Genomic DNA, 21,343 nt, shown 5'->3' with positions numbered 1-21,343 from the left:
TTAGACCAGTGTCAGTCGTGGCCATATAACCATAATAGCAACAATAATGGCAATGATAATATTTTCAATAAAGATTTAAAATAATATCGAGCAAGTAGGCTACATCTTATTTGATTGTAGATTTTAAGGGGCCTAGACAATGTTGCAAATTATAAAACAATAATGATGTGTTTTACTGTGGGTTACAAGGGAGAAAATGTATCTTTATATGTCTTCACTTAAATTTTTTCAGCTAACAGAAAATGGCATCTTTGATCCAAAATGGCCAACTTCCTGTGGGGTTTAGACCAAGGCTCCAAGAGACTTTTTTCTGCATCTGTTGGGTTTTACATGTGAACCAAATTTCATAATCCTCACTTAAAGTATGGCCTGAGGCTGTTTAGTTACTAGTAGTTGTTAGTTGTAATCATGCAAGCCTCGCTTTTCCTTTAATGGTCAAATTTCTATTTAAAATGCCAAAAAAAAGACAAGCAGCTCTTATGCTTACAATTTTTTTTTTCAAAGTTCAGTTCTCCTTAGTTCACACAGTGTTAGGAAATTATCAGCGACGATGCTTAGATAATCAAGTAAAAGCCCTGGTCAGCTTTTCGAGTACAGTTAAAGTGCAGCAATAAATGGTGCCATGAATACTGCAACAGACTGCCAAAGGCTGCCATTATAAAACCACCTTCATGATGACAAAAGAGCAGTGGCACAGGAGCACTGAAGAAAAAACATTCTCAAAACCCCTGAGAGGAAAGAGGTTCCAAATCAAATGTTCCATGAAATGAATATGAAAAATACAGCTCTGCAGAATATCTAGCCAAGCAAAAAGATATTCTAAAGAAAAAAGGGGCCTTGTTACTGTTCCTCAGTCTATGACCTTTATTGCAAATACAGCATGGCAGAGATTGAGCTCATCTGACCTGGCCTCCGCTTGCTCACAGCGTGGTAACATGCTTTTAGCCATTAAATGGAAGTTTAAGTTAAACCTGAGAACTTTCCCACCTCCCCCTCATTTAGAATGCATTGGCTGTTTTGTTTGTCCACAGTGACTCACTCGTAAGTGACTCACTGTATTACTGCTTAAACTGTTGCACAAATTAGACAGAGAATAGTTCCCCTATGTAAGGTTAGAGTAAAACACACCTCCTTGCTAACACTGACTGGTAAAACTGTATCATTTGGGTGGGAAAAGATAAAATGTACTGTTGGATTTGATAAGATATGTAACTCCTCCGGCTTGGGAGCTAAGAAAGACAAAGCAAATAGCAACAGGAACAATGCCTGAAGTCTTAAGTTGTTCAGGGATAAACAAAACAACTAGCTACATAAATTTAATTTTCAGGGCTTCAGTTTTATGCAAATTACACCAAAGTCAGTGGTGAGATCACAAAAAGGGCCAGAGGGACAGAGTGTGCATGTTGCCTTGTGAAAGCTTATGTCTATTTGCCACTGCAGACCCACTTTCCATAATAGCAGCAATCCGTATGGTCCAGTGTGAGGCCTTAGTGCAGCAGGCCAGAACACCCAAGGCATTAGAGCTGAGTGTATGCCCCCATCACACACAGGCAGCCATTTCACAGACTCTTTTCCATTAAGGTCCTATGTGCTCAGTAATGAAGCCTTTTCTTTTCTTTCCCCCTTCTGTGGATAACCTATTGAAGCACTGCTGCTCAAAATGAAGAGACTCAAACAGGGTAGTCTATATTTCTGCTTTAGTCATAGATGGGTTCATAATAGAGAGATGGTACAGTAAATCATTTGCTCAACTTTCATAAAAAATGGGCATTAAATTACAGCTTTTTAGTTTTTTTATGAAATGTCTGAACTTTGTACTAAAAACGAAAGAACTGTGATTTGAGGAGCAATATAAGTTATTTTTGGTTGCCCAGTGGCTGTTGCCTTGCAACAAGAAGTTATTTGGTTTTGATCCAGGCCAGGGCTTTTTTTGCATGGAGTTTGAATGTTCTCCTTTTTCTTATCTCTAATTTACCCTTATGAGTAAGAGTGACCACATGGCAGTTTATTCTCTGCATATGTCATTGTTTCCCTGTTAAATAGCAACCTGTCTTAGGTGTATCTACCTCTCGCCCAATAACTGTTGAAGACAAAAAGCGGCATCCCAGACCTTTAACAAAGCATAGAGAGGTTTAGACAATATAGCAAATAGATGGATAGTAAACCAAAACTTTAAAATGTCTTAGATAAAGTTTGTCATGACTTTCAGAGACCCAAATATACATTTAGAAAACTGGAATTTAATGTACCGGTATGTCCTCTCTTCCCCAGACCCTGAGTTTTGCTGATCTAGTCACATTGTCAGGGCAACTTTGTCAGTTGCTCAAGAACACCACACATAGAAAACATATTAAAATCTCTGCCCACCCTCCCAACAAAGAGTTTAGTGTATGCAATAAACAGCACTGCACTGCCTAGCTATCTCTGCCTGTCAGTTCACTCCTTTTTTTTTCTCAATGAGCCTGTCCAAAACATTCACTCTGCATACCAAACCACAATTCCTCTTTCCTGTCTGCAAGTGTCTAAAAAAGCATTATATCAAAGAATCTGTTTTCACTGTTAAAGGCGCTGCTTTTTCTTGTTTCTCCCTTGGCTTCCTATCTTTCACTTTTGTGACAGTGAAGGTGCCTCAATCTCGAAGGATCCTCCTCATCCATACCAATGACTGCCCTTTATTTGATGTCATTGACAATGCATGCACTTCTTACTCGGAATGAAAAAAAAGTTAGAGATGGGAAACTAGAATAGAGAAATCAATTGAGTTGAAATGGAAGGATTTCTCTTGGGGCAGGAAAACATTGAATTGCTTAGAGAGCGGAGGAAGAGGATCACGTATGTGAGAGGATAACAGATGATGCTTTAATTACTCTGGAAGTTTACTAGGAAAATATTCAATTGTTCTTCTTCTAATTTTTATTATTAGATAAGGTTAAAATACTCCTATCTGTCATATGAAAGCAAAAAAGTATATGTTTTTTCTTAGATTAAGACTTAATTCTTATAGTTCAAAATTAAAACACCTTCTAAATGTCTGTGTGAGAAGCAACTCAAAATCCATGAACAGGAATTCTTTATAACTTTTTTAGGTTAACATTGCCTCTAAAGTTATATTTCAAAACCTCAGTTTATGAAGATTTTTTACTTGTGAGGCTCACAAACTCAAAACTCGGAAATTTCTTACCTATTGTTGAAAAGGGCAAAAAATTGAGATTGAGCTCTGAATTATTAACTTATGGGCCAGTATAAAATAAAAAAAATAAAGTATGTCCTTTGTGAGTGCTGTATGCCTTTTAGAATTGGAAATCATGCTGATAAGAATAAAATTGTTTATTTTTTGTTCATAAACATTACTATGTAAAACTTACAGATAATACATCAACTCTTGATAGTTTTGATAGAGATGTTTCTCAAGCTACTCTATATAATTACAACTAACTTAAATATTTTGCTTATCAAAGGCCTACTAACCTTTTTCGTGGTTTTTAAGTTTGTGATTAAAGCCTTTATTTCTGTTACGTATTTGTTCTAAAAAATAAGTGTAGCACATTGGTTTTAATGTTTCCTTGCCTCAATCTTTAGATTAATGGTTTAGCAAGGCTTGCTCTGCATTTTTAATGCGGATAATTGCAGTTGTCAGCATCATTTTGATTTATCGTCTACAACTTAAAATGCACAGATTAATAAGCTAAACTTTTATGATACTTCCCATTTGATTTTGCTGGCATGTTTTACAAGGATGCAGCCCTTATGTAATGGTAAATGGTAAATGTCCTGTGCTTGTATAGCACTTTATCAAGTCCAAGGACCCCAAAGCACTTTACACTACATTCATTCATTCATGCACACATTCACACACTGAAGGTTGTGAGCCATATTGTAGCCATAACTGCCCTGAGGCTTACTTATAAAAGTGTGGCTGCTGTACACAGGCACCACCAAGTCCTCAGAGGGCCTGGTAGTTTTAGATGAAGCCTTCCATGTTTTCCACTTTCACATGTCATACATCATCTCTGAAAATATTAATCCTAAAACATTTCCACACTTACATATTCAAGCACAAACCTTAGTGTGTTTTATATGATTACTTGTATTACACTACTATAAAACTAGTGAATGTGTTTTTTAAAATTTCTTTTCATTAATTTTACATTGAACTAACTGAAAACAATGACATGAAAAAGTAAAGGCACATTTTTAGTTAAAATATATGTCATCACACACTATTTTTCTGTGCCGTTTTTCAGTCTCTTGTTTATGAGCCAGACCAGGTGGAGTGGAGGTCTAGAGAGGCGTCACACATCTTGTTTGGTCTACAGACAGTGCTGTTTATTTTTATTTCTCAAAGTTTTCCATGAATGAAGCGCTGTGCCACAAATTAAATTAATATGTAATTTAAACAATGATTCATTTATAGTGTATAAAGACCAAAATGAAGAACAAAAGCCACATTACATGCAAAATGTAAAATTATGTTGAAGTTAGGAGCATGGTTAGGTTAGGAAAACTTAAATTGTTTTGATAAAGCTTAATGGATAAAGCTCTGAAAAGGTAGCCACAAACCATCCAAAGGACATATCTAAAAGGTGCTTTGGCTACGTGAGCTGTAAATTGAACATTTGGGCAATTTACTATTTAAGGAGAACTATTTATTCCACATATTATTATTATGTATTCTTGAGGGTTACAGCACTGTGCTGTGGTGATGCTTTTCTTCAATAAGGTTAGGGTCAGTTCTGGATGAAAACCAGTTAGGTGCTGGAAAAGATTGGAAACTGCCATAGAACAGACTTTCACGCATGAAACCTTAAGCCAGAGCTCAGATGCAATTGTTTTGACTAAAAAGCAAGCAGATACAGCCCAGATGAAGCTACTATGACAGGGAAAACATAACAGGGAGAACATAACATTATAACTGGAACAAATACTGCAGAATGGGAGAATATAAATAGAATGAATCAAGATGAGGAAAAGTGGTTTCTTTGTCATCCAGTAGCCTAAACATACAGCAGCATAAAAATAGAAAGTAGTTCAGGATAACTGCCTATTTTGGATAAGTTGTGAGAAAGGTAGAGCCACTGTAGGACCAAGGCAGAGCCAAGGAGAAACATATGCTCAGATTGAAATTATTTCCCGCGAGATTGGGCTGTTAATGCTCTACCTCCACCTACCTCTCTACTCACACAGATACTGAGCGAACATCATTCTGTTTTTAAATATAAGTTTAAACTGTTAGAAATGTGAGGAAAAATAAGATCACTGATCTAAGAGGGGCTTTGTTATTTAGGGCTTTATATGGGAAATTATATTCTGGATCCAACAGGAAGCCATAGAAGGTATGCATTTGGAACAGCTGAAGGCTTTTAAATACAGTTTGTGGGCTTTCTGATGGTAAAGAGTTACAATAGTCCAGCCTTGAAGTAACAAATGCATAAACTGATTTCTCAACACAACCCCTGGACAAAATATGTCACATTTTTTGCAAAATTTCTAATATGAAAAGTTTTTAGTCATTTAAATGTGATTCTTCATAAAAAATAACCATATTTTCTTTAAATCAATTAAATCCCATCCAAACTATATGATTGTCTAATCCGCTTCTTTTTCAGAGACTGACCAAAAGACAAGAATTTTTTTGCTGTGATAAAAAGTAGAAAGTGTAATCTATGTAATGAGTTAGTTTCTTTAGGAATTATCGACAGATAAAGCTGAGAATCATCAACATAACAGTGAAAATTAAGCCTTGCTGTCTGATAATATAACAATTGGGAGCATATATATAGTAAAGAGAAGTGGCCCAAGCACTGATCCCATGTGGTACTCCACAGGTGACCCTGTGAAAACTATCAGACAAATAAGATTTAAACCAGCCTTGTGTATTTCCCTTAATTCTTACAAAATGTTCAACTCTATTTATAATAATATTATGATTAACTGTGTCAAATATTGCACACGAGGCCATGAGAATATCATTTGTGACTTTTACCAGTGCTGCTTCAGTGGTAGGATGAGCTCTAAAACCTGACTCAAACAAAATTTCCTTATGGTCACAAACTTGTTAAGCAACAGTTTTCTCAAACATTTTAGATACAAAAGGAAGATTAGATATAAGTCTATAATTGACCCAGTCATCTGGGTCAAGAGATGGAAAAGAGTCAGGGGAGACAAAAGCCATAATGGAGCTAAGCTAGTGATAATCAAGGCTAGCTACCCTTTACTACCAGAAGTAAAAGCCATGACAACACAAAAGCTACACAGTAGAGAAGTTTAGCAGTAGAAAGTGTGTTTAGGGTGCTTCTGGACAGTCAGAGTAACTTAGAGTTATCACAGAAAAAATAATGAACCTTAAACGCAGAGAGCCTTAACAGTGCTGGAGAAAGACAGTTTGTACGTACTGTAGGTCTACAAAAATTAAACAAAAAATTATGCATGGTTGGTACAATTGTACTGGGAGGCAGCTCTACCGAGTGTAAACCTTCCCACTGCAGTGATAAAGCAACCAACAGCTGTAAAAGAGAGTTTTGCCTCTCTGCTTTCAGGTTTTAAGTCATTTTTAAATATTTTTTTCCACCAATCCTAACATCAGATTTATCTTCCACTTGGAATCTCTTTACATGCATTTATCACACCAACATTTAATGACAGTTTATAATTTTTTTATCCAGTTTGGATGAAGTCCCTTTTATAAATCTATGGACCGTAAAATTTTATTTAAATTTTGAAAAAGTGCTTGCTTTCCTAAGTTTTACATTTTTTGCATTATACCTTGTAATTTATAATGCTATTATGAACATAATTATCTAAAATAATAAAGAAGACATTATAATGTCTTCTTTTCTTAAGGTATTTCCTAAAATCATTAAATAAATACAGATTCTCAAATATTTCAGCTGCCAATTAGTGCATTTTTAAGGCAATCAACATCAAATTAGTATCTAGATAATAAGCATTGCAGAAAAGTTGTTAGATCTCAATTAATGCTTATTATACATTCGTGTTAAATGTCAGGGAACAGGTCTTTTTAGATAATTGAGACCTTGAGGGCTAAGATTTGGCTGATACAAATATATCCTGAGGCAGTCTGAATTTGAAATTGTCTCCTGGTCTTCTTCACCATACTTTGTATTCCATGCATGTGTCATACTTTGTAAAACTTTAAATGACTTACTGCCCTGCCGTCTCTTGTAAATTCCTTATATCTGCCTTTATTGTTCTTCATTGTATTAAGAGTCCTTCAGCAGGCTCACGACTTAGTGCGATTTAAGCATAGACGAGAGCTAGAAAATCTCATTAAAAACTAAAGGCTCGACTTTAGGTGACACCTCTTATGAAGATGATAAGCCATGGAGAATGGCACTGAATCGTGGTGCACTGATTGAAAAAGATGCATCAGTGAAACCCTGAAGGAGAATTAAAGTAGCTCACTGCCATCGTTAGCAGAAAACCAGAAAGAAGATAAGTCCATCCTGCATGGCCCTCTGCAGCACCTTCTCTTTCACTTTTGTGGTGATCTCTGTTGACTTAAAGAGTGACATTCTATAATAAAACCATAACACTTCAGCTTAACAGGATGCATACTGAACAGGGGGTGCAACTGGAATGTAGAGCGCATTTATCAAAGAGACAGGAGGAAAGTGGAGTTTAATTTAATTCGGTATGTTTGAGAGTAAGCTACAACTTAGAATAACACCTGAAGGTTTAAATGCAATTTTCCAGGCCATCAACTGACTATCAACGGGCCACGATATTTTGCCCTCCAAGCCAAAGTGTCTGCCAGCCACGTCTGTAGCTGCTGATTCATGACATATTAAATAAAGGTGGGAGCTCCTGTGTATGCCTGGCCATGCTGTAAAGATGGCGAAACCTCACTCTGAGAGAATTTATACTGCACTGTGAACAATGTTAAGACAGTATTCTCTCTATAGTTTCAATGTCTAATTGTTAGGAAACTGATAAAGTTCATGCATGCTGACAAAAAATTGTGATAAGACGGCCATCCTTATCTTTGTCAATTACTTTGCCACGTTCAGGCAAGGTTTCACCACCAATTAACCTTCAGGGAGAGACTGGAGCTAATTCAATTAAACCGGACTGCAGGACCGCACTTCTGACTGACAGCTCAGCATCCCTCCGAGTTCTGATTGAAAGGCTGTGAACACGAGCATTTATGTGTAGATCTGTCTGACCCAGCGGGGCTACCTGACACATTTAGGAAGACCACATTATCACTTTGAGATTAGCAGCCCAAAAGAAAATGTCGGGGTTAGATGAGATTTGTAAGTAAGTTAAGTTTACTGATAATTTAGCAGTTTCTAAATTTACTCAGATTTAGGTTAATCATAGAAATGTATATGCTTACTTATTTCTTAGTCATTTATCATGGAATTAGGCATTTAATAAAAGAATGTAGAAACATGACACTATAATTAAGCAGATACATCATTCTCACACAGGTGTATAGGTTGATTGTTCTTGTGGGCAATAAGATCATGGTATTTGAGTTTGAAACTGCTCTTCCTACTAAAAAAAAAAGAAAAAAAAGCTTATACCGTTGGGCAAGGTGAGGGGAAAATCAATTGGTTCTAGCAAGGATATCAGGAAAGCCTGGCTTGTATTGCTGTTTGATCCATTTGCAGTAAGCTCGGAAGTGAAGGGAAACTCCATGGAGGCAAATGGAAAGAACCGCCTTGTGTGATAGCTTTACCTCGATAATGAAATTGTGCCTGAATGTTTTTGATTTTGACATAATACATTTAGATTAATACAGATCAGGGGATACATCCGGAGTGTCAGGTTGATGGTTGGATGTAGTCAAGATTTAACCGGTCTACTGTTCTAATAACCATTCTACTGTTCAAATTCAGAGTAGCATAAAAAAAGACCTCAGCAGAACATTAAAGATCCATAAATGGGACAATTCCTTTCATGAACATAGTTGCAAGAAATTAAAACATTTGTTTAAGAATAAATGTGAAGGGATGTTGTGTCCTATAGATAACAGTGAAGATTCTCAGTCATCCAGGTCATAGTAATTCCAAAAAAGCTAAAAAAAAAAAAAAGGCAGGCCAATGACATCAATGACTCCCTATTACTTAGGGATGGACCAGGTTTTTTTAGTTCAATTTGCATGGTTTCTTAACCATACCAAGGCTTTATTGTGCTTTGCAATAAAGCCTGGAACTCAAGGCTAATCCAGACATTTTGAATTGAAAATGCTTTTCCTGGATGGGAAGTCTTCAAACTGGGAAAACAAAGTCCAGTGATTTGTTTTTTTTAATTTTAAAATCTTTTTTTGGAAGTCCCTTAGATTAAACAAACCCAGATCTAAGTAATGTTTAGCTAAGTACCTCTTAAGGTGGATGAGGCAAGTAAAGGGGCTGCTACTGCCATTAGCTTTTTACTTTTCAATGACATGGAAATTAGTTCTTGACCAGAACTTATGTCTTACTTTATTGTCTTTATGCTTTGCCTTTTCAACCCCCATTCAGTCTTTGCTCGTGGCCCCAGAGACTGAGCCAGATTTTGATCCAGTGTGGCTACTGCTGACCCAGAAGGAGTGAATACAGAAAGTCAGTGATTTTTTTTGTTAATTAACCTTGATTACATAGTTTAATAACTAGGATCAGTCTTGCATTTAAGAATATGACAAATTTTGCTTCTTTTTTCATGAAAGTCTTTGAAATGTAATTTATTGTGGCACGATATGAATGAATTGAATTTAAATAAATAGTCCTCACATAGTGACCTACTGTATTTATCCATCTTTAAAATGATCAATAAGGTGATTTCTAATGATTTGTATAAATATTTTTATAAGGGACTGGTTAATGTCAAAAGATATCTATTCTTTCTTATTATATGCTATAATTTTTGGCAGTAATCCCTAATCAAAACATAATAAAATATATACCCTTATCTAGTTAGATGAGCTAGAAAGCTCCATTATTATATGAGTATGTTATAAAAAACAGGCAAAGCGACAAATTTATGCTCCATACTTTAGAAACACATTTTAAAGCCTTGAATTATTCATGTTGTGTTTGACCTTATCATCAACCAGCATTGTTAAAGAAATGTTTCCTGACTCTTCAAAACAGTATTGCTTTACATTGTTGAGGTTGCAGGTATCCAATTATGCATTGTGCTGGCCAAGATCATAGCTTCAGCTGTTGGGCCAGTGACTAAAGTTCTTGGTATATACTGTAGAAAATATCATGATTGGCCTGATAAAACTACCAAAACCTTCTTAAGCAAAGGTACATCACACAATTATCTTTTAGTTCAGGTGACTGGTTTAGTTTTTTTTTATTTGCACAGGGGAGCTTTTTACTCCCTTAAATCCTCAGTTGGCTCTAATGTCGTGATCTTGGCACTGATGTTTAGTCTGATTACTCATTTCACACACGTGCTTAGCACAGCCCAGTTTCTCATTACCTGCTTATCTGATCCACCTGTACTAGTCTAACCAGCCTTCAGACCAGTCATCAGTGCCAGATTATTTTCAAGCCATTGGTGAGAAGTTTTCTAGCATACCTGTGTTTAGACTGCCTGATCCTAACAATTTCTGCCTTTCCACCTCTGAACCTTCCTGTCTCCGTCAGATCTGTTTGCCTGACCTGTCTTCTGACTCCTCTCGGATTTCTGCCTGTCTGTGTACGTACAGTGCCTGGAACTGTTACCCAACCTCTGACTTCCGGCTTCTGACGTCACTCACATCTGATTTGGCTTCAGCCCCAGGACTATACTTCCTTCCTTTGTCTGTTTGGTTCTGATCTTCTGCCTGTCCTCTGGCCACCAATACACCTGTGTCTGGGACTCTCTGGGTGGCAACCGCTGCACTGCTTTGGCAGCCAACCGGCTGGAACCATCCTCTGGGCTCAGACTGGACTGTAAGACCAGGTTAGTGACTCACACATTTGTTATCATCCATCTCCAGAAAAGACATGGTCACTAACTTGTTGTCTCCTTCTGCAGAGGTTTCTACCTTAGATGCCAACAAATCTGTTTGTCTGCCTCAAATACTGGATCCTACTGTTCTTAGCCTTTTCAACTAAACACTTTCACTGCACATTGCCTTAGTTTTTGTTTAGGACAGCATGTGTTACCCTTCATTCCTTTTCTATTAGAAGCAAAAATAGTTTAAATTGTACAATATGTGATGTTGGAAAAATAAGATTCAATTGAATAAAAATCTGAAACGTAAGTTTACCCTTTGTTTTTATCTTTTTTTATATTTATTTATCATTTAGTATTTGACCACCGATCAAGTGGCCATTTAGTCGTCCTCCGGTTCTGTCCTCTAATATATTCCCTTCAAAAATGTCCTTGACAATGTTAACCCACATCATTTTTGTCCCCAGAGAAGCTATTTCACTCTCATTCAGTATAGAGGGAGATAGTTGGGGGAATTGGTTAGTGTATGACATTTAGATGAATTCCAAGCCCTATATCTCTCGCAAAAATCCCAAAGACAATGGTACTACATCAGTGGCAAAATTCCTTAAAACCTTTTAAAGTTCATATCCACATGACTACCTAATTTCACTTAATGTGTTGTTGTGATATTTAGCTCCTGAACATCATGATAGGGGAGTGAGATAAAGGTAGAACAAAATCATAAAACTGCTTTCGATCAAGTAATACAGATGAAACAGAGTGTCTTTTTAGTGGAGCGCAAACTGGCTGTCTGAAAATGATATGTCATTGCTGTACAGTATAAGTGTCCCCAATTAGTCTGATTAGATTGATTAATCAGAAAGTAGGTCAAACTGCATAAAAACAATGTGGCAGTATTTTGTGTGATTAAATTTGCTTTACAACTATGACCAATAGATACAAAGGTGATGCTTGAGAAATACTTTATTATAGTGTTGTTTTTGAAAGGACTAAAAAAAAAGCTGATATGCAATCATGTAAAAGTGTAAAAGCCCAAAATGAAATTCCCTTCACTCCTAAATAATTAGATTTTTTTTTATTTTTAAATAGGTAGGTTGTCACTGGCTATTCTGGATGTTTGAACTTATATGGATATCATATTTGGAGATTTGAACAAAAGTTCTCCTGCTTGTGTAAAGCCAAATACCATAGTACTACTGCTTTACTGTAAATAAAATGTGTCCTTTCCTGATCAATGGCAACTGACATCACCAGCAGTTTTTTTTTAACATAATAGATTAATAATGCCTTTAACCATACTAGGTTTTCAAAGCACTATGCTTGAATGAATTGTTGTTAAGCTTGTACCACAACACAGATAAATCACCACCCAGTTGAAGAGTCAGACATTGATAGAGATCTTTATATCCTCTACGGTGCAATTAAAGGCTTTAGTGCTTTTTCCCAAAGGAGGCAGAGAGACAATAAGGAAAAAGTCTAAGGCCACTTCTTAAATAGAAGCGACCCGAGCTAGCCATAAAAAAGCCTTTTTCGAAGTATTTCCAAAAAGTGTTGACAAAAAGGTAATACAACACCACACTCTGAGAGCTAATAATATAAGCCATTTGCAAATGGTTTATCTAATGACACTGTGAAGGTTTTCTCATTTCAGCGGCCTGCTGTCTCATATCCTGCAATCTTGACATCTTTCACACCAAAAAAAAAACTCATGAAAGTCACTACACTAGAGGGAGGATGCCAAGAGAGGCATATACACGTGACAGTTTTCATTACAATTCATCATAAACAATGAGTAATTTATCACTCAATTCCAAAGATCTTATAGCTTTACAGACAAGATCATATCAATAGTTTTAAAGTCTCATTTATGAAAGTCTTTTGTCTGGTTTTAATAATAATTTTGGTAGAAAAAAAAAGCCTTATTGAAATGAGCTAGGAAAGTTCTGATGAAATAAATAAATTAAAAACAAATGGGGGAAATTAAACATAAACATATAAGGTAGCTTTAAATAGGTGCAAGCAACAGTAGAATGCCACAGAATCGACTTTAAAGATGATTGGCCTCTGTTTTCTAATGCTACTCTTTAGGCTATAAACATAAGCATCAGTGATCACCACGTTTTCTGTTAGTACGTTGCCATATGTGCATTTCAACTTTATGTTTCCAGGTCTTCCATAAGTTATTATAATATGGATAACAGGGTCTATGCAGGACGAGTCTGAATCTCTTTATGAAATCCTTCTCTTGCACCAAATTAGTCTTAAAACAAAAACAAAAAAAATTAGAAATACCTTTTTTAAATTCATTCCCATAAAGAAGCCACTTTCCCAGAATGTATTCTTATTTCTAATTAGCTATAGCTACATCACATAACTTTCATTTTAGTTAAGACATCAATTCAAAGTCTGATTCAAACATGAATGTTAATACTGTTCCTTTGTGCACTTATTTAATTTAATGCCTATATTCCAACTGAGAGCAGAGACCTTGTCTTGTGCCGCCTCGTAAAATGAATGGCAGGTAATAAGAGCGGAGAACCTAGGTGTCATGATTTGAGAGAGGTATGCTGTCATATAGAAAAGGTGCCACAGCATTTTATCGGCAGTGTAATAAAAAAAAGTCATTAAGCAGTCTTTAATAAAAATGGCTGACAGCTGTCTGTCAAAAGTGTTGGGATATTTTTTAAACATCTTTTTGATTTTATTTTTTGTTTAACATGCTTGCTTGTCATTGCAGTTATAAATAATTGTGGTATAGGAGCACTAATTTACTTACAGTCTCGCACACTATTTACATTCTATCACTGATGCATCTTATGGAATGGAAATGTTCTGAAAGCTGTCCAAAACAAAATTTTGTATTGTCTACACTTTGTGCATACAATATGTAGAATATATTTTAGCATATATTTATGTATGTTTCCAGGACAGTTTTTTTTATGAACAATTTAATTTTGAAACATCTGTGCATTTGTTTTTTTTTAAAGCATTGTTATTTAAAGGGTTTTCTCAAGACTCATCTAGAACCACATCTAGAACTAGTCAGTAAAAAATTGAGCTCTAAAATAACGATCCTTTAGTACGATGAGAGCTGTCTAATCAGACCATGATTGGTTTCAGACGGAACAAACATCATTACAATTTCTGCCACTATTTTAATTTAGCAAAAAGGGTGCTGTTCAGTCAAAACAAACACTAATATGTATTATGTAATAATACATAATGTAATGTAATAATATATGAATGGTGGGTAGCACCCCTGCCTTGCAGCAAGAAGGTTTAGGGTTTGCAAGAAGGTTTAGGGTTTGATTCCTGGCCTGGAGTTTGCCTGTTCTCCCTGTGCATGCGTGGGTTCTCTCCGGGTACTCCAGCTTCCTCCGAAAAAAATAAATAAAATAAAAATAATAATTTTATTAGGGATTACTGCCAAAAACATGACTGTTAGGTTAATTGACTTTTCAAAATTCTCCTTTGGTGTGAGTGTGTGGGTGAATGGTTGTTTTTCCTGTTTGTCTCTGAGTTGCCCAGCGATAGACTGGCGACCTGTCTAGGGTGTAGCCTGCCTCTCGCCCATTGACAGCTGAAGATAGGCACCAGAACCCCTCAACCGTGGTTTAAAGTTGTTGTTTTTTTTTATAATTTCACACTGAAATTATAAAAACAAACAAACAAAAAAAAAGGTATTTCTTGTGTACTTCTTCAGTAGGGACAATGGATCAGTTTAGAAAATTATGTGTTCCAACAAAATCCCCCGTGTCACACTTCAGTCACTTTATACAGGTGCTGGTCATAAAATTAGAATATCATGAAAAAGTAGATTGATTTCAGTAATTCCATTTAAAAAGTGAAACTTGTATATTATATTCATACATTGCATACAAACTCATATATTTCAGATGTTTATTTTGTTTAATTTTGATGATTACAAATGACAACAAATGAAAATCTCAAATTCATCATATCAGAAAATTAGAATATTGTGAAAAGGTTCAAAATTGATGGCCCCTGGTGCCACACTCTAATCAGCTAATTAACTCAAACCACCTGCAAAAGCCTTTAAATGGTCTTTCAGTCTAGTTCTATAGGCTACACAATCATGGGGAAGACTGCTGACTTGACAGTTGTCCAAAAGACGACCATCGACACCTTGCACAAGGAGGGCAAGACACAAAAGGTCATCGCTAAAGAGGCTGGCTGTTCACAGAGCTCAGTGTCCAAGCACATTAATAGAGAGGCGAAGGGAAGGAAAAGATGTGGTCGAAAAAAGTGTACAAGCAAGAGAGATAACCGCACCCTGGAGAGGATTGTGAAACAAAACCCCTTCAAAAATGTGGGGGAGATTCACAAAGAGTGGACTGCAGCTGGAGTGAGTGCTTCAAGAACCACCACACACAGACGTATGAAAGACATGGGTTTCTGCTGTCGCATTCCTTGTGTCAAGCCACTCTTGAACCACAGACAGCGTCAGAAGCGTCTTGCCTGGGCTAAAGAGAAACAGGACTGGACTGCTGGTGAGTGGTCCAAAGTCATGTTCTCTGATGAAAGTAAATTTTGCATTTCCTTTGGAAATCAAGGTCCCAGAGTCTGGAGGAAAAGAAGAGAGGCACTTCATCCACGTTGCTTGAAGTCCAGTGTAAAGTTTCCACAGTCAGTGATGGTTTGGGGTGCCATGTCATCTGCTGGTGTTGGTCCATTGTGTTTTCTGAGGTCCAGGGTCAACGCAGCCACATACCAGGAAGTTTTAGAGCACTTCATGCTTCCTGCAGCTGACCAACTTTTTGGAGATGCAGATTTCATTTTCCAACAGGACTTGGCACCTGCACACAGTGCCAAAGCTACCAGTACCTGGTTGAAGGACCATGGTATCCCTGTTCTTAATTGGCCAGCAAACTCTCCTGACCTTAACCCCATAGAAAATCTATGGGGTATTGTGAAGAAGAAGATGCAATACACCAGACCCAACAATTCAGAAGAGCTAAAAGCCACTATTAGAGCAACCTGGGCTATCATAACACCTGAGCAGTGCCACAGACTGATCGACTCCATGCCACGCCGCATTGCTGCAGTAATACAGGCCAAAGGAGGCCCAACTAAATACTGAGTGCTGTACATGCTCATACTTTTCATGTTCATACTTTTCAGTTGGCCAACATTTCTATAAATCCTTTGTTTTTATTGGTCTTCAGTAATATTCTAATTTTCTGATATGATGAATTTGAGATTTTCATTTGTTGTCATTTGTAATCATCAAAATTAAACAAAATAAACATCTGAAATATATGAGTTTGTATGTAATGTATGAATATAATATACAAGTTTCACTTTTTAAATGGAATTACTGAAATCAATCTACTTTTTCATGATATTCTAATTTTATGACCAGCACCTGTAAATCGAGCAGAGGGATTCCTTTATATAATCTTTCCCTTTTTTCTAAAATGTTGAAAAGATTTCCTGTAATTTAGCAGGCTATACTTTTCATATCTCCCACTAAGCTCTTTCTTTGCAAAACTTTACACTAATTGTCTCTATTCTTTAAAAAATCCTATACAGCTTGCAATTATTTATTTCAACTTATATTATATATTCCAATTTATTAATTTCAGCAGTATGCATGTTTATGTGAAGCACCTATCAGCAATTTTTATACCATATTATTGGCAATAAAGCTTTTTCTGATTTTGATGCCTTCTGGTAAGTACTGTATGAGGATTGCAGCATAAACACTTTGAAGTATCAGGACCTTTGATTTAAAAATGTTAAGTGAATCTTTCAGCAGTGTAGTGATGCAATACTGTATATGGCCATGTATGAAATGGAAATAAGTAATTATTGCCCTTGGTGATGTAAGGGGATTGTCTAATGATCAACAGCCAAAGAATCCTCCCATTGTTTCCCTCAGCATGTTGAAGAGACATAGGAGAAGGCTGGGTGCTCTCTCTTTGACAAAGTAGGACAGTGTTGATGAAAAGCATAATTAGAATTGTGCTCATTTTGATTTTATTTTCAAACAATAGTGCCGTTTTGGAAATTTTTCTTCAAATGCACTGAATAAAAGATACCTTTTTCAGTTTTTGTTTAATCTTGCACTTTTTCTGCAGTGACATGTAACGCTCTGTGAAGAAAATTTTGTTCATGGCAAAAGCACACTTTTACCATGGAGCAAGTACTAAATTTACTTCCCCTTCATTGCACAGCAAAGCCTAATAAGCTATAAAAATACTGTCCACAAAGCTGAAAGATGTGGTGCTCACCAAAATATTTTGTTGTGAAGCAGCATCTATTGAGCTAAATGATCACTTGATGACTATTAAAGCTGATGAAAGTCTGGCCAGGATAAGTAGATAAGTTGAGCTCTGGGAAATGCACTAAAACTTCAAGCATTAACACTTAATGAACATTTCCGTCATTTTTGTTTTTTTGTATATTTTCTTAAGACTTAAATATGATTTTACCATTCAGAGAAAATAGGATGTTTTATATCAGAGACCTTTAACATCAGTTCAAATCTGGCTGATTTGACTTTACAATCTGTCACTATTTATTGTTATCCATATAACAAAACTGTTGATGCCTTTATAAACTAAAGCTATGTTTAGGCACTGATATACACAACAGCCTATGCGGTTTAAAAAGCTGTAGTATTACAAACACACCAAGAAAAGGCCTGCATTGCTTTAACGGGACAGGAGTCCTATAATTGTCCACCATACAGATGTTTTATAATCACTTTATGTGAGCAATTTAAAAACTCCCTTGGGGTCCGAGGCTAATCCATGATGCTCTTTACAGTAATCCATTCAAATAACTCTTCTCTAGTGTCATTGATTAGAAATCCAGGTTGATGGAAGAGCTTGGACTATGCAGCATGATGAGGCTAAATTGGTTGTAACTCAGCCTCAACACTATCCAATCCAATAAATAATGAATTCATAATTTTCTGAAATCAGTTTTTAAAATGCACTCTAAATGTATGAAAAAACACAACAAAAGTCATGCAAACAGTGGACAACAATCAAAGCACTGTAATAAAACAATATTTTCTCAAATCCTAAAACCATATCTCACATTTTTTGTACTCAAATTATTTAAGCTAAACGAATGCACCATTACTGAGAATTGACTTCTGATTAAGACTCAAATTAAACTATTTTAATTGGTAGAAAAGAAAAAGAAAAAAAACAAAAAAACACCCAATTCATAAAATCTAGCAGGTCAGAAATGCAATATTCTTATCACCTTTCTGTCTAATAAATTGACACGCAAAAAGTTTTCATATGATGTTGCATCAGTTTAGTTCATCTTTGCATTTTATGCCCCTTTTTCAGCTCCACCTGGTCTGGCTCTATAATCCTCCCAATTCCAGTTGTTTTCCACTCGCTCTGTTACATCCATGGTTCTTAAACAGTGGTAAAAAGAAGTAATACATTAGAGCTATGTTTCCCAACTTTTTTTGACTTGTGTACTCCTTTGGGCATTTTGTCTTACCATGAGTACCCCTCTCAGTCAAAAGTATTGATGACTAGAATGTGCAATACTTCATTATAAAATATGCATCTAATTCTTAGCCATTTGATTCTTTCGATCGCAAATAAAAAACAACAACATAAATATGTAGCCCGGAACTTAGTAAGGAATCAAAAATAAATACATAAGAATAAAATATAAACTTGAGGAAGTGGGAACAAAATACCGAACAAAAATTATAGTCAGACTGACTCCATTTATTTTACTATGATTTCAAAATTCATGACACCTGAGCTTGCTTTGATGAGCTCAGGTGTGAAAAACACCAAATACAAGACTGTTCTCTACATCCAGTCTGCTCGTCTGCCTTGTTTTGATGTTTCTCAAAGCTGAAGGTGACTCAAACATAGAAGAAAAAAGGACTATTTGGTTGATAAAAACTTGCTTAAAGTTTTTTTTTCCAATTGTGTCCCCACAAAGTAAAACAGATCCCAGCCCTATTTTGTTTTACTACCTAAGAAATAAATTATTTTCATGTAGTCCTTGCAATGCAGTTCACGGGCCACTAGCGGTACGAGTACCCCTGGTTGGGAATCGTTACATTAGAGGATATACAGTACTGTAGAGTAAGAAAGGACACAGCCAGGTTGATGAAAGTTACATAACAGAACATTTTCTTTAACAATACTAGCAAAGCAAACTTTAGTGAAAAATATCTTTAAGACCTTTTCCTGAGAACTAAGGTCGGTGACAACGAGGAGAAAGTCTTAATATTAGTAATGGTAACAGAGTTCAAACTTAAGTTAAATGAAACATCTTTTTAAATGAGCATTTCTACATTATTGTGAAAGTTATAACCTTTGTGTATATTTTAAAGAAATGTTAATGAACCCAGATTAGGTCAGATAAGAGTGCAACAATTAATAAAAAAGTTGTTTTAACAACATGCTAAAAAAGCCATCTTTAACTTAAAAAAATTGACTTTTATTAGACTTACTACTTTATTTAGTTTGTAACAACACAAATAAGGTAATGTTCTGCAATCATAATGTTTTTTTTTTCTTTTTACTTTTTGCACTTTACAGTCATTGAAGAAGTTAATTGCTCATGAAAATCATTGGTTGGAGAAAAAGTCAGCCTCTTAGATTTCTGTTGAACCAATGACAGATGGTTTAATGAAGCCAAAGGCCACCTACCCTTTGCATTTTTTTTACATGACACCTGAATAATATGTGAGTCAGCTGAGCTGAAAGGTTGTACTAGTTGGGAGAATAAATTGCAAGAAAATTAGTCAGTGCTGATTCATGGGGTCAAATCACATCTTAAGCCCCACTTAATTAGCACTAATAGTTAAGATTGCACACACTCATTCTGTCATTGTTCCTACATCACTTAGCAAAAGGATCCATTTATTGAACAGATTAAAGAGGGAAAGACAAAAAATGATTTCTTTATTTAAAAACAGCACTTTCATATCTTTTCAACTAAATGTATTTAATATTTCAGATGAGTACTATGCAAAGCCTGAATTCTAAACAATTTTGTATAGCAAGTTATCTCAGGAATGCTCATTCAACACAACAAAAATGGAAAAGTAAAAGATGTTTTCTGCACGAATCATAATCAATAGGCAAACAGACAACTGTGGATGTGTAAAAACGGATGAGTCATATTTATGTGGCTCAAAAATCATCATTAGAGAATTAATTAAAATCTAATTTGATAATGACTAATTAGTAACCATTTAACAAAGTAATTAACATTCTCAAATGTGTTTTTTTCTGTTTATTTCCTAACTTATCACTTGTGTGCTGAGAACAGGACAGATGGTGTTATTTTGTTATTAAAGAGTAAAATGTTTAACAAAGGCTCCAAACAAAGAAGAAAATCACATAAATTTAAAAAGATAAATCTGATAAAATAGGGATTTTGACAGACTTTATATTGAAACTGTATCCAGAAAATAAAAACCTTTGAACTTGAACACAGCTTAGGTTCTAAAAAGGGATATTTATGCTGTCCACACTCAGGATGACACATCCTTTGAGTGACGGGCTTTGGCGCTGTACTGTTCTTGTCATATGTATTGACCAGCGGATTAGAGATGTAATCCTCTTAGGGGTACGTTTGCTCATGCAGAACCTCAACTGAATCAAGTCACATACGCAGCTGTGCTAAACACCTGCACTGTACTTACTGATGGAATCTGGGTTGGAGTCCTCAGTTATTGAACACATCCCTGATAGCCTTGTAGAGGGTAGATCTTTCCTGAATTCTCTCACTGGTTTCTGTAGAGAAAGATTGATAAAGATGCATGTTAAATGCTGCTTTTCCTCACAGGGAATGTTAATTAAAAGCGTTGAGGATTTATCTCCACAGAACACAACAATTTTCACAAAAAAACTTAGATCATGGATAACTTTCTCTTTCTTGAACAAAATACTATTGGAGAAGTGTAAGCTAATAAAAACCCTGTGTTTCAGTTTAGTTAACCAAAGTTAGTTTTTCTAATTAATCAAACATAGCCTGCACTTCTCCATTATGTTAATGACTTTCCCACAAAGCAAGTAAGAATGCATAAACTGCCCAAGGGGAGACTACTTTGGCACAAATTTCATGCATTTTTATTGGATCCTGAAGTAGCGACAACAAAAAAGCTTTGCACATAGAAATATGGATGCTCTGCATTTCCAAATATGCTTAATGGAGATGAAACACAATTTTTTTTATTGCTTGGCCATCTTTTATCCTTTTATGTATCTGTTTACAGACTCTACAGAACGCTGCAATCTTAGGTTGCAATTTTCTAAACTACATACATATTTATGTCTTGAAAGCACATTGTAACAAAGTATTTCGAGTGTGCATCTTTCAAACAAAACATTTTGGTGCTTTCATCCATTGTGATCCACAGTGTGTGACATGTGGTACCAAATGAGAAGCTTGGGCAAAATCCAATCTTCACCAATCAGTGATGGGAATT

At 35.8% G+C, this 21,343-nt stretch overlaps 1 protein-coding gene across 4 annotated transcripts in view; it reads right to left on the bottom strand.

Annotated features, from left to right (window-relative positions):
- Positions 1-21,343, bottom strand: part of elfn1a (extracellular leucine-rich repeat and fibronectin type III domain containing 1a) — a 93,999-nt gene that overhangs the window by 8,008 nt on the left and 64,648 nt on the right. For 3 of the 4 annotated variants that reach the window (XM_038278235.1, XM_038278234.1, XM_038278236.1), the window contains one exon: positions 20,558-20,648. The exons of the other annotated variant lie outside the window; for it this stretch is intronic. The gene's annotated coding sequence lies outside the window, so the exon portion shown is untranslated. The remainder of the gene's footprint in view (positions 1-20,557; positions 20,649-21,343) is intronic. 4 annotated transcript variants of the gene reach the window in all.

The sequence above is a fragment of the Cyprinodon tularosa genome, unplaced genomic scaffold, assembly GCF_016077235.1.
Source record: "Cyprinodon tularosa strain WSP-4 unplaced genomic scaffold, ASM1607723v1 ctg14, whole genome shotgun sequence".
NCBI lineage: Eukaryota > Metazoa > Chordata > Actinopteri > Cyprinodontiformes > Cyprinodontidae > Cyprinodon > Cyprinodon tularosa.
This window is presented reverse-complemented; position numbering and strand designations above follow the sequence as displayed.